We start from the raw sequence: 19,566 nt of genomic DNA on the forward strand, positions 1-19,566 counted from the left end.
TATCATCTATCATCTCTATCTATCATCTATCTATCTATCATCTATCTATCTATCTATCTATCTATCTATCTATCTATCTATCTATCTATCATTTATCTATGATATGCAAATGACATTTCAGAGTAGGCCTGCATACATGACTGATTTATTTTGCATCACTTATTAACTATAACATAGGTAAATACACTTGAAATTTCTGGTCATGAACAATTTCCATTGTACATTATTCTAATGGCACTATCATGTCCTGTCAATAACCGAGGAGAAACAAGGCCATCAGTGACAGATACCATTTTGGGAATGATTTTCTTCAGGCATTTCACCAGATCTTTGTCTTGATCAAGCAGCTTCTATGAATGGCTCATCAGTCCCTTAACAGTAAGTGAATTTTAGACCCTTAATTTGTACCTTAGAGGCAGCTTCTGAATACGTTTATGTGGGAAAGGGGAATTCTGGTAGAAATCAGCACTCAGAAAAGCCATGATTGATGTAAATGAGAACAAGAATGGTCCCTTTAGAAATGAATGACTACTACAGCATGCCTTGCTCCTGAACCAACTCATATTAGCAAAATGGAAAAGACTTTAACAATGCTACGTGCTAAAGGCAAATCTGACACATAAAAAGGTAACTACAAATTCATTTCCATGAAACCCTTACACACATTAAAGAGACAGAGAATCATACAAAAGCTGTTTATAGCTACACAGTTCCACCCTTACCATAGGAATGTAACACACAAGCCAATATTTTCTGAAATGACCAGGAGGGCAGGCTCCTTAGTAGGTATCACAGACTATAAGGCTGCTCCACATAAAAGCTCCAAGAATCACCATGGTACGCCTTAACCACAGCCATCATGGCCACACTAAACCCTTAAGAATGCTATTTATTGAGCATCTGCTGTCATGATTCTAATATTACACATCAATTCACTGGACATTTTCCCCAAACTGTACTAGTATTTGAGCATTTTGATTCTGAGTGACTCTAAGTGCTTATTATTTGTGTCATAATCATCTGTGGCACTTCTTAAATGCAGAGGTGAAGCCCCACCAGAAACCTAAAAACTCAGAAAATATGTAGACTCGGCTGAGTGTCTGCTGTAAACAATAAGGTTCCACAGTCCTAATGTGCTCTGAATGCTAGAATCACTAAGTAAGAAAGTCGTGATCAGTTTAGTGCTGATCCAAGCTTTGTTACTCTGCATCTTAAGGCTGGACAGACTTTGAAGGTGGTATAACCTTCTAAGTGTAATGCCATCAATTTATACAAGAATAGAAAACATTCACACACTCTAGTGGGATGAATAGTGGCTTTCTACCAAAATAAACTCAAGATCAAAGTCTTGGAACTTGCGCATGGCAAGTTATTTTCAGACAGGGCTTTGAGGACGGATCATCAGTTCACTGTCTTCACTCAGATCTTGTACAGGCAGGACTTAAACATGAGCTCCTTATAAAAGATTGAAGAGGGCCCAGAGAGACATGAGAATTGTCAGGTGAAGATGGGGGTGAAGACTGGGGTGACTCAGACACAGGTCAGGGGAAACCACACAATCAGGAAGAGGTTTTCGGGGGAGGAATTTCCTATTCTGTCTTGTGAGGCCTGTCACTCAGAACCTTCAAAGTGGCTTCAAACTTTTGGCGTCCAAAACTGTGAGAATAAATTTGTGTTGTTTTGAAGCCAGGAAGATGTGGTAATTGTCATGGCAGCCTCCCAGGGCTCTAATATTACTTTCCCCCTGATACAATGAGAGGATTGCTACTATCTTCCTACTATTGCAGGCCGAAAGCAATTCATGTATTTGGTACTAAAACCACATATACAGCAGGTCCTTTTCTCAACACTCACCAACGTTTTTCTTCCTTTTAACGGAAGAACTTAGTGATGCTAAGGATTGGGACTATATAGCAACTAAGAGTCTCATCAATGCTTTGAGCTGACTTGCATAACACAAAGCCAACCTCTTCATCCATAGTTCAAGGTCCCTCACTGGGGTGTGGAAGATGGATGCGTCTTAAGCTTCCTCATGTCTAAAGCAGTGCAAGTGAGTGACCCGTCCCTTGGGGTCATCTGTGTCCTGCTCTCCCCCTGTGGGACACTGAGATGCACATTACCCTAGTCCATTATATGTAGATGGGGTTACACAAAGCCTCGAGGGAAGAAGAGGAGGGTGACATTTCCTGCCCAAGCATGGAAGGACAGGCGTGGGTTCTCTGAACGTTCACCCAGGTTAAGTCCTGTATTCGGATGGGTCCATAAGGACGGATGGACACTTCTGCCGGCCTACACAGAACACAGGTGAGAATAAGGGGTTGCTGTGTAGAAACTCTGAAGTTGAAGGTTGATTCTGCAGAACTCACGTCACACTAACCACTAGAGAAATGTATCCCTGTTGGTGTTCACAGGCAGTTCTTCTTCTTAACTAACGCCTTGCAGGTGATGGAGTTGGATGGAAGTGGCCCAAGGCAACCGCTGCAAAGAGAAGATGGGGTCCCTGCTTTTGCTCATTTTGGGGATTTGTCTGTTCCTCTACAATATTAGGTAAAACACTGAATAACGCCACATTACCATATAGTCATCCTTTGGTTCATCCCTTTCTAAAGTGTTTCAGTTTTATGATGTCATAGAAATGAGAAGAAACATTATTATTATTGTTATTACAATAGAAAAATCGCAGGAAGAAAAATCATAGTCCTTTGGGGCAGACATAAAGCATTAATCACTTCGGTGGCTTCCTTGATTTCTTTCAAATAGTGAAAACGCATTAGCAGTAAGACTGATCACAGAGTGCAGACATCCCCAGAGGAACCTGCTCTGGATTTTGTTTCCTTAAATGCATACTTTCCTTTCTCTGCCCCGGGATTCTATGTAATTGCATGGTTTGTGTGCTTGATTCCTCCCCTTAAGAAGAGCTATAAGGTGGAATCAACTTAAAAAAACAAAACCCCCAAACCCCAAAAGCTCAACTATTCATGAAATGATCAAGGGTCAGGCCTGTGCCTCAGGTAATCTCCTATCGAGGATTAGGGATTACCTGAAGTAAACATCATCAATTATATAAGTGAATTTAGTACATTGGAAAAAAATTCATTTGTAGAAAGACATAATTCATTTCCCCCTCCATGTCACATGTGAGGAAAATGACACTCATGTTTGCAAAATCAAGGTCCTTTGAACACTTCTAGCTGGCAACCGCTAACTTCCATGTTCTGAGGTCATGAGGTTTCTGTGTGGTGAGATAGTTTAGATTGAAGAATCACCCTGAGTTCCCTGCAAAGTGGGTCCCACCATTGCCTTCCATGATGATCACCTCACCCGCCTACGGGCCATTTCTAATAAAGACTACAGATGAAAGTTCAGAGGTGACACAGAGCAAGTCGTCACTGCTGATACTTTCTCTCAAATATATTTTCCTTCGTGGCTTCCGGGTGCCTGAAGCACCAGTCTCTACCCCGAACCGCGTGGGGCACGATTGCTTCCAACTTCTTTCAAAATGAAATAAAGGTACAGAATGACGACGCTTGTGTTAGGTTTGCTTTGAAGCTAAGCACAGCACCTAAGACACAGGCCAGGGAAGCTATTGTAAAATAAATTGCTTTCAAACTCATGTTTGATTCTCCCCTACAGGAACAAAGATCCTCATATTGATGGCGTCTGTGTGTCTTGACCCTGGCTCTAACAGAAAATAGCTTTTAGTAGTTAATTTCTATGCAGTACCTCACACTATGGGCAATGATTGCAAAAATAAAATGACCTTAGTTCAAAGTCTTAGATACTGTAGGAATGATACGTGTGGTATAAAAACGGCGAGAAATGGGTCTGTCTGCTTTGGGGTACTTGGGTGCAGGCCTCTGCCATCTTTGTATCTGTGCGCTCTGTTTCCCAGGCTGCGGGTGAGCGTCTCTCCTTTCCCTTTGGCTACTGCCTGTGGCTTCTGTCCCCAAAATAGCCCCAGCCGAACAGCGCAATCACAGTATCCTCCATGTAAATGACATGTTGATTTCTTTCTTAGGTCACAAATCCTTTCGCTTTGATTATTGCAACAAAATATACACTTTTATTGCTACTGCAAACATTTTCGCAGGGCTTCAAAAGTTAGCATAAGGAGCACCATGCTGAACCAGGAAGTCACATGTGCAGTACTGGGTGGGGCGGTCTCTGGAAACGAGACCCTGTGGAGCTGGAGCCCAGCTCTGACACGTTCAGTTCACAATACGGTAGGCAAGACTTGAACATGAAAGGATAAACTGTGAGGATTCAACCAGTTCCTTTTTCTCAGGTGTTTAAATGTGTGCTGATCAGGGGCTTAGCGCACCTAAGAAGTATGCAATGGCTTAAAATTGCTTATGAATAATAGCTGGCTATGACTATAACCATTTATTATAAATTACTGAATGTCAGTGACAGTAATTGTAAACTGATTGATTATGTCTTACTCTCCCTTTTTTCTTCGCGGCACATGGAAGTTGGCTGTGGGAGGGTCTAAACAGGAATAATCATGGAGACACATGAACAGCTGGTACAAGAAAGGCCATGCACGGCGATTTTGCACCTTTACTGTTGGTCACCACAGGTCCTGAGAGGATGCCATAACACAGATTACACATTTTCTTGGTGAGCACCCTTTTGTAGCTTTGAGGAACAGAGGGAGACATGACCAGATCCCTCCGACTTTCACTGTAGTTTGCTACGTGAATGCTCCCAAAGGACCGTGTTAAAGGCATGGTCCCAAGGGGACATTATGGAGAGACTGGCATTCTTGAGAGATTGATTTTAAGTAATTGACGATGGCCCCAAACAGGCATTGTGGAACTTCGGCCTCGTCCTCCCTTTTGTCTGTCTAGTGGGGTGAGGAGTTTTCCTCATTACATGGTTTCATTGAGATGTGATCAGGAATACATTTAACCAATCACCAACAGAAACATGCAAAATTGGGGGCCCAAGCAACCATTTGAATCTTTGTACATGAGTTTTCTCAGGTATCTTGTTACAGTGACGGAAAGTGTATTAATATAAGTGCCAATGGGGTAGGGTCATCTCCGGATATGCACACAGAGCTGGGAGCCAGAGTCTGTTAAAGGAGTTTGTGCCAAGCCCATGGGGGCCTTCGACACGTCTGCTGTCCAACCAGTAGTTTTCTCATTTGAGAGACAGGGATAGCTTTCTCATAGGGACTTGTGAAAACTAAGACTGTAAAGAACTTAAACCCATAGAACAGTAAAGGGAGCATAGGATTTGATATCATGAGGGACGTTGTGAATAGAATCCCAAGGAGCAAATGCTTGGGAAACAACGAGTTTCCAGGGAAAGAAAGAATAAGTTCACAACATGAGCTTCCATGGGACAGCCACAGAATCCAACTTGTCTTTGCTTGGGGACCGATGAATACTAACACACGAATATATCATAGGTTCTGCAGAGCTTGTGATATCTTCCACTAAAACTAAAATAGAAACTAAACCAGGGGTGTAGGATTTAAAAAGAAAGGCGGCTTGCTTTTGAGCTGTAAGTTTCTTCAATCCCTGGCATTTGCCGTCACTCTTGCTACAGTGAAAATCAGGACCATTTTCTGTTCCCAAAGCCATGTGAGAAAATTCAGAGGACTTACATTGTTATTATGGCTTTCTTTTCAGTTTCAAGCAGAAGAAATCCGCATTCCTACGCTAATTGTGTTGGCACTGATGACTGACAAAATACGCAAGCAGCTGATACGGCAAAGCACGCATGCTCCCCCAGGGTAGCCTGAGTATAAGCGGCTCCTGTGTGTATCTCAAAGGGCCCCAACACTGTCACACGTGGGGGTGAGCCAGCCAGAAATAAGACAGAAAAAGCATGTAGTCTGTTTGGGTTTCACTCCTTTGAGAGACTTTTCCGCATCCACAAAGAATTAGCTCGAGGCTCCACCGTCCAAAATGTGCTGGCTACACAAAAACTGATCTCTTACCATGGGAAGGAAATCAATCCAAGTTTCTCTTCTTGAAATTAATTTTGTAGCTTCAGAGTTGATTGTAGCTATATTACAAGAGGCATATTATGTATAATATCCATTATTAAAAGCAGCAACAAATGGTGTATTATAAAATATGATTTTCTCATGCTGTATCTCCTTCCACAGACTCCTGAGAACTTTCTCTTGCATGGGTTAGAAATTATTTTTGAAATGATTTTACTGGTACACAAGACATTTATTGTAGTTGGAGAAATATAGCTGACTACATTAGAAAACAAGCTACCATGATATCTTTGTCAGCAAGCAGTCCACAAATTTGAGTATAGTAAATTGTAATTTTTGATCACTAGGCATACTGTTGTAAATTGTACACAAATCCCCCAGCTTTTCATTTATCCATTCTTACTTAATATGTGTGTGTATGTTATAAATATGTCAAAGCCTGGGTACTGATTTGACTTGAATAATATGAGTTTGTTCGTATATATGATGTTTATCCCTTAGATCTTCAGTGGAAATATATGCAAAAAATAGTCTTTTAGTTCTCAAAAAAGAGAAAAGGTGTGAATAACAATATATGATTTGCAAAAATAAAATCCCACTTTGACTTTCTATAGAGAAGACACCACATGGCATCCATGGACAGTAGTGGCCACGGCAATTTCAGTCTTCACTTTCTGAAGGGTAGCAGTAACCTCTGACCATGCAAGCCCAAAGGTCTAGTGAAAAATCCAATGGTACAAATGATGTACAAATATTCAGTACCACCAAGGGTTAGAGTACCGGCAAATGTAACTCATCAACTGAGCAGTGAGTGGTACCAATGTATCACACTATGGAAACCTCTTCAGCAAAGGATGGTTTTTGATGTGCACTAGGTAATGATTCTCAAAAGACTAAGCTTTCTTAAAGAAGCAATAGTCTTGAAATACAAAACTAGAAGACTGAAGAAAAGATTGATGGTAGCCAAGTATTAAGGACAGGAAGAGGGGTATTGCAGAATGAGCGAGCCATGCCATGATGTAATGGTTCTGAACTGACAATGGAGGTAGTACATTCTCATAGAACTAAGAACACATACAAATCTCTCTCTCTCTCTCTCTCTCTCTCTCTCTCTCTCTCTCTCTCTCACACACACACACACACACACAGAGGGGGAGAGGTGGAGAGAGAAGTACATTAAAAACAGAAAATTGTGGATTATATCAATGCCTTACATATTAAATTGTAGAGGGAAAGAAGCGAAGTTACAAGTAACATTTCTGTGTAAATTATCTTGTATTTCCATGGACTTGTAACTAGGTACAGATAAAAACCAAAACAGAAGTGGAGTATGGTTCTCTTGTGTAATAAAAACTAGAACAAAATGAAGCTCGGGGATATTGGGATAATGACAGAGAAAGGAAGGGGTGGAGATGGGAGGACAGAAAAGATGAAGGGAAAAGCAGGCATGGTTCACCTGAGATTATCCTTTTGTTCTTCATTCTTACCAGAGCTGACTGGACCTGCCCAGGCTCATTGATGCTTGCCTAGGTGATATCTCAGCAACATACTCTACCAATCATACCGCCAATCAGGGGCAAGATCTGAGTTGTCATTGGTGAAAACTCAAGGGCGATACCTCAGAGTCACTGCTCATCAGGACCCAAAACTCCTTCCCATCATCGGCCTATGATTTCAAGGAAACCTTAAAGTGATATTTTGGTTTCATATACGGGAGCAAGTTTTTATGCATGTCCTTTAAACCCAGAAGATCTCACAATGCAATGGATTGCCTCTCTGCAAACATTTATTAAAGGTAGGCTGCTACCTGGTAGATATTCTCCCGTTCTTCCTGCAAATCTGTAGGTAACTGCAGAGTCCGTTTTGCTGCGTGTCTTAGAAACCACTCTCTGCATGCCTGGAAACTGGTCTCCTTGACTAATTACATATACCCATTGCTTTCCATATATATTGTGCTAGAAACTAAAATCACACATTTGAAACTACTCTCCAATGTTCAGTCCAGAAGATTTGATCAGACACTTCCCTTTGCAGGTAGAAACCAGCTGTTTATTCTGAACAACTGGGCTCATGAAGGACGGAAGATTCGAATAAGAGTTCTTGCTAAACAACAGTAATGCTTGCAAAACGTCTCAAATCTTTTACAGAGCCACAAATGAAAACATTTTAAGATAGCTAAAACACCTCTCTAGTTGAGAGCATTTCTGCGTATTTTTCCACCATAAATGTCCATACTCCTAATTGCCGTAGCAGGAACTTTGTGTTGCCTCCTGTGCAGTGGTACATGGAGCTCTATACCTAGAAGACAGGAGCGACTCTCCAGTCAGGAGTGGAGCAGGTGTGTAAGTGGAAGCCCTATGCATAACCCACAGGATGGCTTCTCTCTGTACAGCTCATTCTCACGTAGACAGTCCCTACTGGAGCCATGACTGGGACTCACAACACACCCAAAGTACATATGTGGCCGGAAGTATGGAGAAAGCGGGAGTGCACAGATCCACAAGGCCAGGGATTGCCTTTGAACCAGAGCTGGTTGTGGGTCATGAAGACAAGACCTTCTCAGACATGTGAACCACCAAGGAATTGTCTCAGCTCTTCTACTCTTCCCTTGTCAGCCAACACCTGAGATGAAATGATGACCGGGGGGGGGGGGAGGAGGTCACGGTAGCCACAGCTGGAGTTTGACTGGGACTGTTTTGACTCCTGGGTAAGAGGATGTTGACCATGCGGATGTCAGTGCACATGGGAGACAGTGGGGGCAGCTCTGTGCTGTGTTCCCGCTGAAGCTGGAGGAGCCGAATGCACACACGTGCACAGACTATGCACTCTGTGATTTCCCTGGTGCAGCACCCGAGTTAACCACTCCGGAACACAACAGTCTAAACAAAAAGTAAAGTCTACGCTAACAATTTTAAATTCTTAGTTTTTCTCTGACTTTTCACTTCTAGGATTTCAAATACGTGCAACCATGCCCATTTTTTTTGTTCTTTTTTAATGTAGGATTTTGAGGGATACTCATATTCTTCTGCTTGCGAGCTAAGCATGTGACCAACTGATCCATTCCTCAAGTCCCTTAAACACCTTCATTAGCATCCTTCCCCAAGCCTTTTGCATACTTTATCCTGTATATGAACTGGGAGTTGGAGATTACGACAACATGATGTGTGGCTGATAGATGGTCTAGCAACTAAATGATATGGAGTTCTGAGGAGAGAGCAGCGGCAAAACTCCATGCCTCTCTTCAGTTTCTCTGCACCTCGCTGCAGCCATCTTTCGGGCTCTTCAGGCCGGCGGTGATTCTGCTCTAGCCATTACACAGAGCATTACGGTAATGAGACTCTAAAGCAGAACCCAATCAAGTGACCTGAGCTCACAAGCTGTCGGAGGGTGTCCACAGATGTGAGAGCGACATGCAGCTCTTCTGGAGAGCCCTGGTAGGCTGGTGGAGACGCCGCCAAGCTGCCTTGAGGACCTCATCTCAGCTGCCCCTGTTAGGTATGCAGGAGTGGGGCTCAGCACCTCCACCCTTGCTTCGTTACTTCATCAAGGCTGAGATAATCTGTGCTTGTCTTCTCTGACCCATTAGCATCCACGTAGTAGGTCCACCACAGGCAGGAAGCTGGGGATTGGCCCTCATGTGTCATGTGCTTCTGGGTGGGAGTCACTACAGGCTAGACAGGGCAGGGCTTCCTCTGACTAAGCGGATCTTTTACTTGTGGTTTTGAAGAAGGTCATCTCATTTGGATATTTACTGTGACAGAATGGGAGCGAGCCCTTCCTTATATCTGTCATAAAGCATGGCTGGAATAAATAAGACACCTACTGAGTGAAAGATTTGATTGAAACGATCTTGTTTGAAATAAAAAACATTCACCGGTCAGAAAAGCCCTGATCCCCCCACCCCACCTGCATCATCCCATGTGGCCAATACTTTAACACCAACTATATTTAACAGTGGACCCACAGAACCATTTAGAGCAACAGCTAAAATTTAATTTATATTTTACACATGTAAATATAAACAGCCATTTTGTGTCTGCTGTTTCCTTAGTTGGTATTTGAGAACTCCATACATGCGTACCCTATGTGCTGATTAAAACTACACATTCTTGCCTTTGTGTGCAAGGGGCTGGGCTATCTACTGGAGCATGGGGGGCCTCGGAGGGCCCACATCTCTGAAGAAAAGCGAGTATCCTCCCTCTAGCAGCCATTGATTGCCAATGTCTTCCCATTGGCAGGGGTGGGACTTTGTTTTACTCTCTCCAATGCATGATTGGATGTTTGTCTGACTTGGTGTTGCAAACGTCTTGCTCACTCAATCACAGCCGCTGTGAGTTGACACAGAGCTGTCTTATGTCAGACTTCCTTTCCTTAAGGCTCCGAGATCACTGAAGGAAGAGATGGTGAAGCAGAAGAGAAGGGGCAGAAAGACTGGAAAAGCCAGAGCCATTGGTGGTGACAGCCATTTTCTCTTAAAGTCTGTATGTATACTCTTTTCCAAAAGAGAAAGTGAAATTATGTCTCAGTGTCCTGACCAAGCTTCCATTTATACATGCACGAAGAACATACCTTGCAAATACCATTGAATGTTGTCCCTCATGATTGGATGTCTTTTGCTTTCAGTTATGTCTGTCCAGTGTATAAACTTGAGCAAACTAATTTTTGTCTCTCTAATTAAATCCATTGGAATATTTCACTCGTTCAAGCTTCCTGTTAAGTGAAACATTATTTTCACTTATCAGTGTTCTGTGATGTGTTCTCAGTGGCTTCTAATTGGGAACAATTATAAGAAGATCAATCTACACTCAGCAGTGGCAGTTGTCATTACCATATCCCTGCTCTGCTCCTGAGGACTTCCTGTTTGTTCAAGACAACAGGGAACTGGAACAAGAGTGAGGTCTGAAGAAACACACAGCCAGCGAGGACATCCTTAATTTTAATTTGTTGGTTTAATACAGCTATTGAGGAAATCACAAAATCCTCCTCACCTGAGGTGCTTAATGGCCTTAATGAAATGAGGGGTGGTGTTGACTTAGTTCTTAGCAGACTCTTGGAGTCTTATGGCCCTGGAGAAATGGCTGGACGGAGCCATTTGCTCAGAAAAGGCACCATACACAATGACAGGTGTGCACACAAACGTGATTACAAACCTGGGGTTTTGTGCAGGAATTATAAACAAGTTAATTGCAAAAGAAAAAAATAAGAGCGCTCAGGAGAGGTGACTGATACATTGTTGCATAAATGAAGTGAAGGTAAGGCCTCTAGAATATGAGGGAAGGTGGAAACTGATGGCTCTCAACCAAGGAGAAAACCCTGCCTCTCCTCAAGGTCCAGCTTCCTTCATTTTCCTTTTGTAGTCAGGAAGAAAGAACAAAGAAATCAAATGTGACTTTTGTTTTCTTTTACTTGTAATTGATAAGATTAATCTGATTTCTCTACAGAAATTGTGTGATTCTTTGAAAGTGTTGCATTATTAATAGAAAAAGAAACAGACACAATGGGGTGAAATGTTGATATGAGAACTTTTGATTAGCATATTCATACATGTGCATGCATAAGTGAGTTCACGAGCACAGACATACACACAATACATACAGAGTCTCTCTCTCTCTCTCTCTCTCTCTCTCTCTCTCACACACACACACACACACACACACACACACCATACCATGACCACACACAACAAGAACAAAAACAAGACAGTCCTTTTTGCCCTAATTTAGACTGGGGACATTTGCGAAATGTCACTCTCTAACCCTAGGGTTAATGATGCACGGGGAATGAGATTTCAGTGTGTCTGGGTGAAATAAACACACTGCATCAGGGACATACTTCACCGCTCTCATTTTCTTCCTTTGTAGGGATTCAATCAAGAACTCTTCATGTTATCAGTAGGAACTGTGTATTCTGTCGGGACGTGCAGCTGAATCTGTGGGTTTAAAGGCTCTCACAACTGTTTGAAAGAAAGAGTAAGCCTGCGCTATGTGTTAACGTCGTCTGAAACATTTTCCTGTGAAGTCAAAAGTATCCAACAGCTGTTCTTTACTGAGAAGAATTTGCATAGCGGGGGATTTGTATGGACTCTTTCTTTTTTTTCTTCTGGGCTCCTTTTTGGAAGCAGGTGTTCAGTGACTTGCATGCCCCTAGTTTATGTTCTACAACTTAAAATGAAAGGTGACAAAGATTTTACGGAGGTGGACTCAGCAAAGTCATGGAGATGTCAAGAACTCAAACAATAACTGTTGGACTGATCCTTCACAGCTCCTGGAAGCAGTTATTCCTGATGAAACAAGTCTCAAGTAGTCCACTAGACACCCCCAACCCCAACCCCAGCCTTTAGTCCTTTAGTCTGGACTGGCCAGTGACCTGTTTCTACTAATAAAAAAAAAAAAAAAAAGGAAGATTTGAAAGTGAGGGGAGAGTACAGCTTTTAAATTTCTAACTTTGCAGGCTGGGTCTTAGGAGATCTTCGGCTGTTAGTCCTTTTAATAAACAAAAGTAGCTCCGAGGCACCAGCTTCCAGAGATGATGTTTGGCTGCACTATGACAACCTGCTACGAGAAAGCCCAAGCTGGCCAGCTGGAGAGACAGGAGCTGCCCAGAGGCACACTGAGTTTGCAGTTATTTGAGAAAAACAGTCTTGAACTTTACTTCTGAGCTCGGCTGGTAGAGTGAATGACTTTGGTTAATGCCATGAGGAACGGCATGAGAGCTCCCCCTGCTTGCCCTACTTAGATTCTCTACCCACGGGGTCTGGGGCAAGTCCATTTGTACTGCTGCCCCTGACCTTGGGAAGGTTCGTTAAGGTGGAACTGATAATCTGCACAGCACACAGTGCTCCTTGACAGCCAACACGAAGAGAACTCGTCACATGACTGACTATTTTATCCTCAATAAAAGGATATGTGCAGAAACAATGGGTTAAGTACTGCGTAGTGTCTTCATTGCAGACTGAGTCAAACTTGTATTTTATTTAATTCTTCAAAGGAGTGCTAGATACACTCCATACTGCAATTGAGACTTAAAGCAAAACTATTAAAGTGCTCAGTCTTATTACTTTGAGAAAATTATAGTTCAGAATGGAAACAACATGCAAATTATCAAGAGATGATGACATAGAAAGTGATATAAATCAGAATGTATTAAGTGTGTTAAGATATGGACTGGAGAGAAATTTTCCCCAGATTTTCTACACCAAGGAGGACATCTGGGTACAAACATGGTTTGGTCCAGGACTTGAAAGAAATGGTGGGACAAAATTTAACAAAAAAAGAAAAGAGACTATACGGGAGTATTGACACAGAAGACTTCTAACATGAGACAACCACAAAGGAATTCAATTGATGACTTGTTTAAGTCAGGTCATCAGTTCTAGATGATGCTACGCGTGGGTGGAAAGGACTGTATAGGATGCACTTTGGGCTGCGAGATACAACCTTGACCCCATGGTTAAAAGGAGGCACATGAATCACAGTTTTAGCTCTATTGGGGGAGTGCAGAGAGGGCGAGTCTCTGTCATGGCAGGAGCTGAATGACATGGTAAAACAGCCATCACATGGGCACAGAAATGAGGTTCTGCTCCAGGGATGAGCTACAGGCAGTTAATGACGGCTGGGAGAAGAATAATTAGTTTTCCCCAGGGATGATCTCCCTAACTGATTAGTCAACACCAAGTGGTCAGCCCTAAATATTTAGGTTAGGAGGAATTCGAAATGGACTCAGCAGGTGAAGATGCTTCAAAATCTCTTTCCTCCAGCTCCATTTCTACTCTCTTAGTCAACTGATTACACAGGGCTCCAGCTGAGAGTCATCAAGACTGTAATGTGAGAAAAAACAAAAACCTTAATAAGACAGGCTATTTACTTTAAGACTATTTGAATGTTTATGAAAAGTTAAGAGCAAATAAATGTATTTCTGAATTCTATTGCTGGGTAAGAACAGATTGATTGTAAGGAATTATGACATGAGAATTATTGGGAGGCATGCCTGACTTAAGGAGACTGCAATGTGTCTCAGCTCTCCGTTATTATTTGAAAATGCTCACAGTATTGGAAATATGAGCTATCTGTGTCAACAGTTATTGTAGATTAACTGTAGTGCAGTTCATGGCAAATGTATACTTTAAAAATGCATTTATGACAAAAGACATATGTATCAGAAAATGTAATATGGGCAGATATATGGTTCTTTGAGAATTTACATTGAACTTTCAGCTAACAGAATCATTCCTTATACTGTCCAATCTATAAAATTGTAAAACTGCACTTTAGCTTTTATAGGCTGAGCTTAAATATAATTTAAATATAATCATGTGAACCAATTTTTTCAGTCTCTGATTGTCTTTTGTGAAAACACATAATGCATATAAAATAACAAAAGTTGAAGAGAAAGAGGAGGGGTTTTGGGTTCAAAAAGATAGAACTTTTCCTCATCTGGGAGCCGAAGATACAAAGTATCATTGAGAGCAGTGAGATGTCTCAGTGAGCACAGTTCCTTGCTGTCATGTCGATCACTTAAGTTTGAGACCTAGAACCTCCACAGGTATGTGTGCCCCCCCCCCGAAAATAAATAAATAAGTACAAAAACCTAAGGCACCATTATTGAACTTTTTTTTACTGGTTAAGTTTTCTTCTGGTAACTTCTTTTTTTTTCAAATAATTTATTTATTCTTATCTTATGTGCATTGATGTTTAGCCTAGAAGTACGCTGGGTCAGGTTGTCAGACAGCTGTGAGCTGCCTTAGTGGATGCAGTGAATTGAACCCAGGCCCTCTGCAAGAGCAGTCAGTGCTCTTAACCGCTGAGCTATCTCTCTAGCTCCTCTTTCGGCAATTTAATAGCCATATATAGGGCATTTTGTTACTCTCACACTTCATTCTTATTAATCCTCTTCCACAGGCAGCACTCCCTCCCCGATCCTTCTCCTACAATCATGCCCTTTGTTTTCTCTGGTAACTCACTGAGTCAACCCAGGACTGTCTGTATGACCATCAGGGTGGAATCGTCCACTGGAGCCTGGTGGAGTCATTTCTATTAAATGATGATGATTTTGCTATGACAGAAAGCTGAAAAACAGCACACCCGGCCGGACCTTGCTTGCTAATTACTTCCTTGAAAGGTGGGTCAGACAATTAATACCCAGACACCAGCAATTTTTAGAGTTATTCTTGCAGCTGCAGGGAAGGTCTCAGGATATCTGACTCCACTTACCACGAGGAGGTGATACAAATGCAAAAGTGGCTTCTCTAGATTTTCCACACTCGTTCATTACATTTACAACGTGCAAATGTAAAATCATTCAAACTTCAAAAAGACATAAAAATACTTTCTCCGAGCACCTTGGGAGCGCGTCAGTCAGACCATTCTGGCCCCTAATCATCAGCACCTAGGAGTATTAACACAGTATTTTATCCAACCTGACCTCCATTAGCATAATCATGGGCCATAACTATCTTCTCCCTTTTCCTTCTTTAATACAATTTGACAAAATTCACAGGCGCAAATAAGCCCATGTGGCTCTCTGCTCTGACTTTTCCCCAATGTTGTTGGGTATGAGAGACCTTTATGTGTGTTTCAGTGAAATGTCTTGTGATTGCTTAACATTATTTTTGAAAAAAAAAAACCCTAGTAATAAATATTTGTGAGCAAACCTTAAGTAAGGCCAAAAATACTTAAAGCATTCAGAACTTTGTAAATAACAGGAAATATTTATGGACATTTGACTGTATTTTCTCTCATTACTATAGACTTACATGTTTTTATTAGCTTTACTTTTTCAGTATTTCTTTTTTTTCAGTATTTCTTATACAAGACTATTATAAATGTATTTTCATAGTCCCTGATTTCTAACATTTAGTTGGTTTTCTTGTAACTTGATTATTCATTTGAAAAATTTTGATGACTGATACCCTTCTGTGACAAATATCCTTGTGAGGCTTTGTTTCTTTTTCTTAGACAGACTTACAGAGATAGCATCAAAACGATTGAGAAAAATAAACTCTTTAAAATTGTTATCAACTACTTTTATAAGTTTCTTCTCCAAAAAATACTATTTAGAAGAAGTTTGCCAATCCTGTACAATAAACTTCTAGAAGCATTGCCATCTCTAACTTCAAGTTCTACTATAGAGCCATAGTAATAAAAGCTTGGAACAGACATGTGTATCAATGTATTTGATGTAAAGATCTCACTATAAATCTAAACAACTATGGACACCTGATTATTGACAAAGAAGCTAAAATTATACAATGGAAACAAGAATCATCTTCAACAAATGGTGTTGGCGTTACTGGATGTTGGCATGTAGAAGAACGCAAATAGACCCATATCTATCACCATGCACAAAAGTCAAGTCCAAGTGGACCAAAGACCTCAAGATAAATCCAGTCCTATCTAAACCCGATAGAAGAGAAAGTTGGAATTAGCCTTGAATGCACTGGCACAGGAGATCACTTCATAAATATAACAGCGGTAGCACAGATACCGAGATGAACAATTAATAAATGGGACCTAGTGAAACTAAAAAGCGTCTGTAAAACAAAGGATGTGGTAAAGAAGACAAAACAGCAGCCTACAGATTGGGAAAAGATCTTCATTAACCCCACATCAGACAGAGGGCTGATCTCCAAAATACATAAAGAACTCAAAAACTAGACATCAAGATACCAAATAATCCCGTTAAAAATGGGTTACAGATCTAAACAGAGAATTCTCAAGAGAATAATCTCAAATGGCTGGAAGACATTCAAGGAATTACTCAACATTCTTAGTCATGAGGGAAATGAAAATTAAAATAATACTGAGATACCATCTTATTCCTGAGAGAAGGGCTAAGATCAAAAACACTGATGACAGTTTATGCTAGACAGGATTTGGAATAAGGAGAACACTCCTCCATTGTTGGTGGGAGTGCAAAGTTGTATAGTCATCTTTGAAATCAGTATCTGGAGGTATATCAGAAAATTGAGAATCAAGCTACCTCAAGAACCAGGTATACCACTCTTATGCATATGCCCAAAAGATGCTCCATCACACCACAGGACACTTGCTCAACTATGTTCATACCAGCATTATTTATGATAATTAGAACCTGGAAACAAACTAGATGTCCCTTAACAGAAGAATGGATAAAGAAAATGTGGTACATTTTCACAATGGAATATTACTTAGCTTAAAAAAAATGACATCATGAAATTTTCAGGGAAATGGATGGACCTAAAAAAATCTTCCTGAGTGAGGTATCCCAGACCCAGAAAGACAAAAATGGTATGTACTCACTCAGAAGTGGATATTAGATGCAAAGCAAAGGATAACCAGGCTACAATCCACAGTCCCAGAGAAGCTAGGTATCAAAGAAGACCCTAAGAAGGATGTATGGATTGTTCTACGAAGGGGAAATGGGTAAGATCTTCTTTGTGAACTAGGGTGGGGGACAGTAGGGGAGGTTGGGGGTGATAACATGAGCGAATGGGATGGTTGAGTTGGGGAAGGGGCAGAGAGGGAGGATATTGAAAGAAGATATGTTGATAGAGGAGCCATTATGGGGCTGGGGAAAGACCTGGTGCTAGGGAAATACCCAGGAATCTCAAGGATGACCCCAGCTGAGACTCCTCGCATGAGTGGAGAGGGTGCCTGAACTGGCCTTTTCCTGTAATCAGATTGGTGACTACCCTAATTGTTATCACAGAACTGAATTCAGTAACTGGTGGAAGCAGATGCAGAGATGGAAGTACTGAGCCTAGCTCGACAAGTCCAGTCAAAGAGAGGGAGAAAGGATTACATGAACAGGGGTTGGGGGGGGGGAGGAGTTTGAGATCATGACGGGAAAATCCTCAGAGACAGCTGACCTGAGCTTATGGACTCTGGACTGGCAGCTGGGGAGCCTCCTTGGGACCAAACGAGGTCCTCTGAGTGAGGGTAACAGTGTGTGGCTTGGTCTGTTGGTGGGGCCAGGATCTATCCTTGGTGCATCAACTGACTTTTTGGAGCCCATTCCCTATGGAGGGATACCTCACCCAGCCTTGACATGGAGGGGGGGGGGGCTTAGTTCTGCCTCAACTTGATGTGCTAGGCTGTGCTGACTTTCCCTGGGAGGCCTTACCCTTTCTGAGGAGTGCAAGGGGGAGTGAGGTGAGGGGGAAGGAGTGCGAGAGGTTGATATGTAGTAGTGGTAGGTATGTAAAATGAATACAAATGAAACAACAAAAGGAGTTTGGCAAGCATTCAAATTCACTTAAGGTTTTCAGTGTCCAAATTTAATTTTAAGATTCATACATAAGTCAATACAGACATGGGTCTCAATAAGTTAGCTCCCTAATGGTTTAACATATATTAACATGAGTATATAAAATCGATAATTTGCACACTGACCAAGTCCCAAATTGATTAGAATGCTGAAAATCTGACTGGTTAATAGAGTAATATTTCTTTATTTTGGCTGTGCCAATTTTCCTCAAGTAAATCAAAGAAGTAACCTTTTTAAATATTGAAAACAATATCTACATTAAGTGGCTAATGTATTTTATTATGATCAACTTCACCTAAATAGAGCAAGAAAGAATAACTATATTTCTATATTTGTTATTTCCTTACTTTAAAAAAATATTGTGGATGAGCCCTTGACAAAGAACCATTAGCCATTTTACCCTTCATGTTTTTCTATTAGTTTTATAAAATATTTCACTTTTATGCTTCTAAATCTCTTAATTATCAACAACTCAATTTCTCTTTATAGTAATAGATATCTATCATGCAGCATTCTCTATGAATTCTAACAAATAATTAATAGATGGATTGACCAGAGCTCTGTATTGATAGAGCTGTTAAGACCACTGTCAGCTTTCTCATATTGGGCGATATCTCTCATGAAGCATGTTCAGGGTGAACAATTAAGTTGTGTTGAATGTTGTTCTTCTAACGCAATACATTGAAACTTTACCTGTGTGTGAGAAAATACTTATGTAAAGCTCCAACTCAGGGAGGGGCTGTGTTTATGATTGCTGGACAAACATTTGACACGTGCAAGAATTCTCATTTTATTTGTTTAATATACCATAAGGCATATGCCTGGGGAAGTTTTTAGCTGTAACGCCAGTACTTCAGGAGTTTGATCCTGATATGTGGGTTATTACTGAGGCTATGACTACATCTTCGCCTTTACTGTTATTTCCATGTAGGCATACTTCATTATGTAAAGCCTGTTAAACACATCTGGTGTGGGAAGTCCTTCTGTCTATGTGTTGCTTTTATTGATTAATGAATAAAGAAACTGCTTTGGGCCTATAGCAGAGCCATAGGGGATCAGAGCTAGGTGGGAAAAACTAAACTCAATGTTAGGAGAAAGAATACAGAATCAGGAGATGCCATGTAGCCACCAGTGGGGAAAGACATGCGCTGTCAGCTGGAACGTTGCCCATAGGCCACAACCCTTGTGGTAAAATATAAAATAACGGAAATGGGTTCATTCTCTATGTAAGAGCTAGCTAGCAATACACTTAAGTGATTGGTTAAACAGTGATTTAAATAATATAGTTTCTGTGTGATTATTTTGTGAGTCTGGGTGGCTGGGAAATGAACAAGCAGCCTCCTACCACACACATCTTCCTTGTA

At 41.2% G+C, this 19,566-nt stretch overlaps 1 protein-coding gene across 1 annotated transcript in view; it reads right to left on the reverse strand.

Annotated features, from left to right (window-relative positions):
* The window catches only part of Ctnnd2 (catenin delta 2), a 709,004-nt gene that overhangs the window by 338,641 nt on the left and 350,797 nt on the right, over positions 1–19,566 (reverse strand). The window lies entirely within an intron of this gene.

Source organism: Alexandromys fortis, unplaced genomic scaffold (assembly GCF_014885135.2).
Source record: "Alexandromys fortis isolate MF-2015 unplaced genomic scaffold, M_Fortis_MF-2015_v1.1 scaffold_52, whole genome shotgun sequence".
NCBI classification, from domain to species: domain Eukaryota; kingdom Metazoa; phylum Chordata; class Mammalia; order Rodentia; family Cricetidae; genus Alexandromys; species Alexandromys fortis.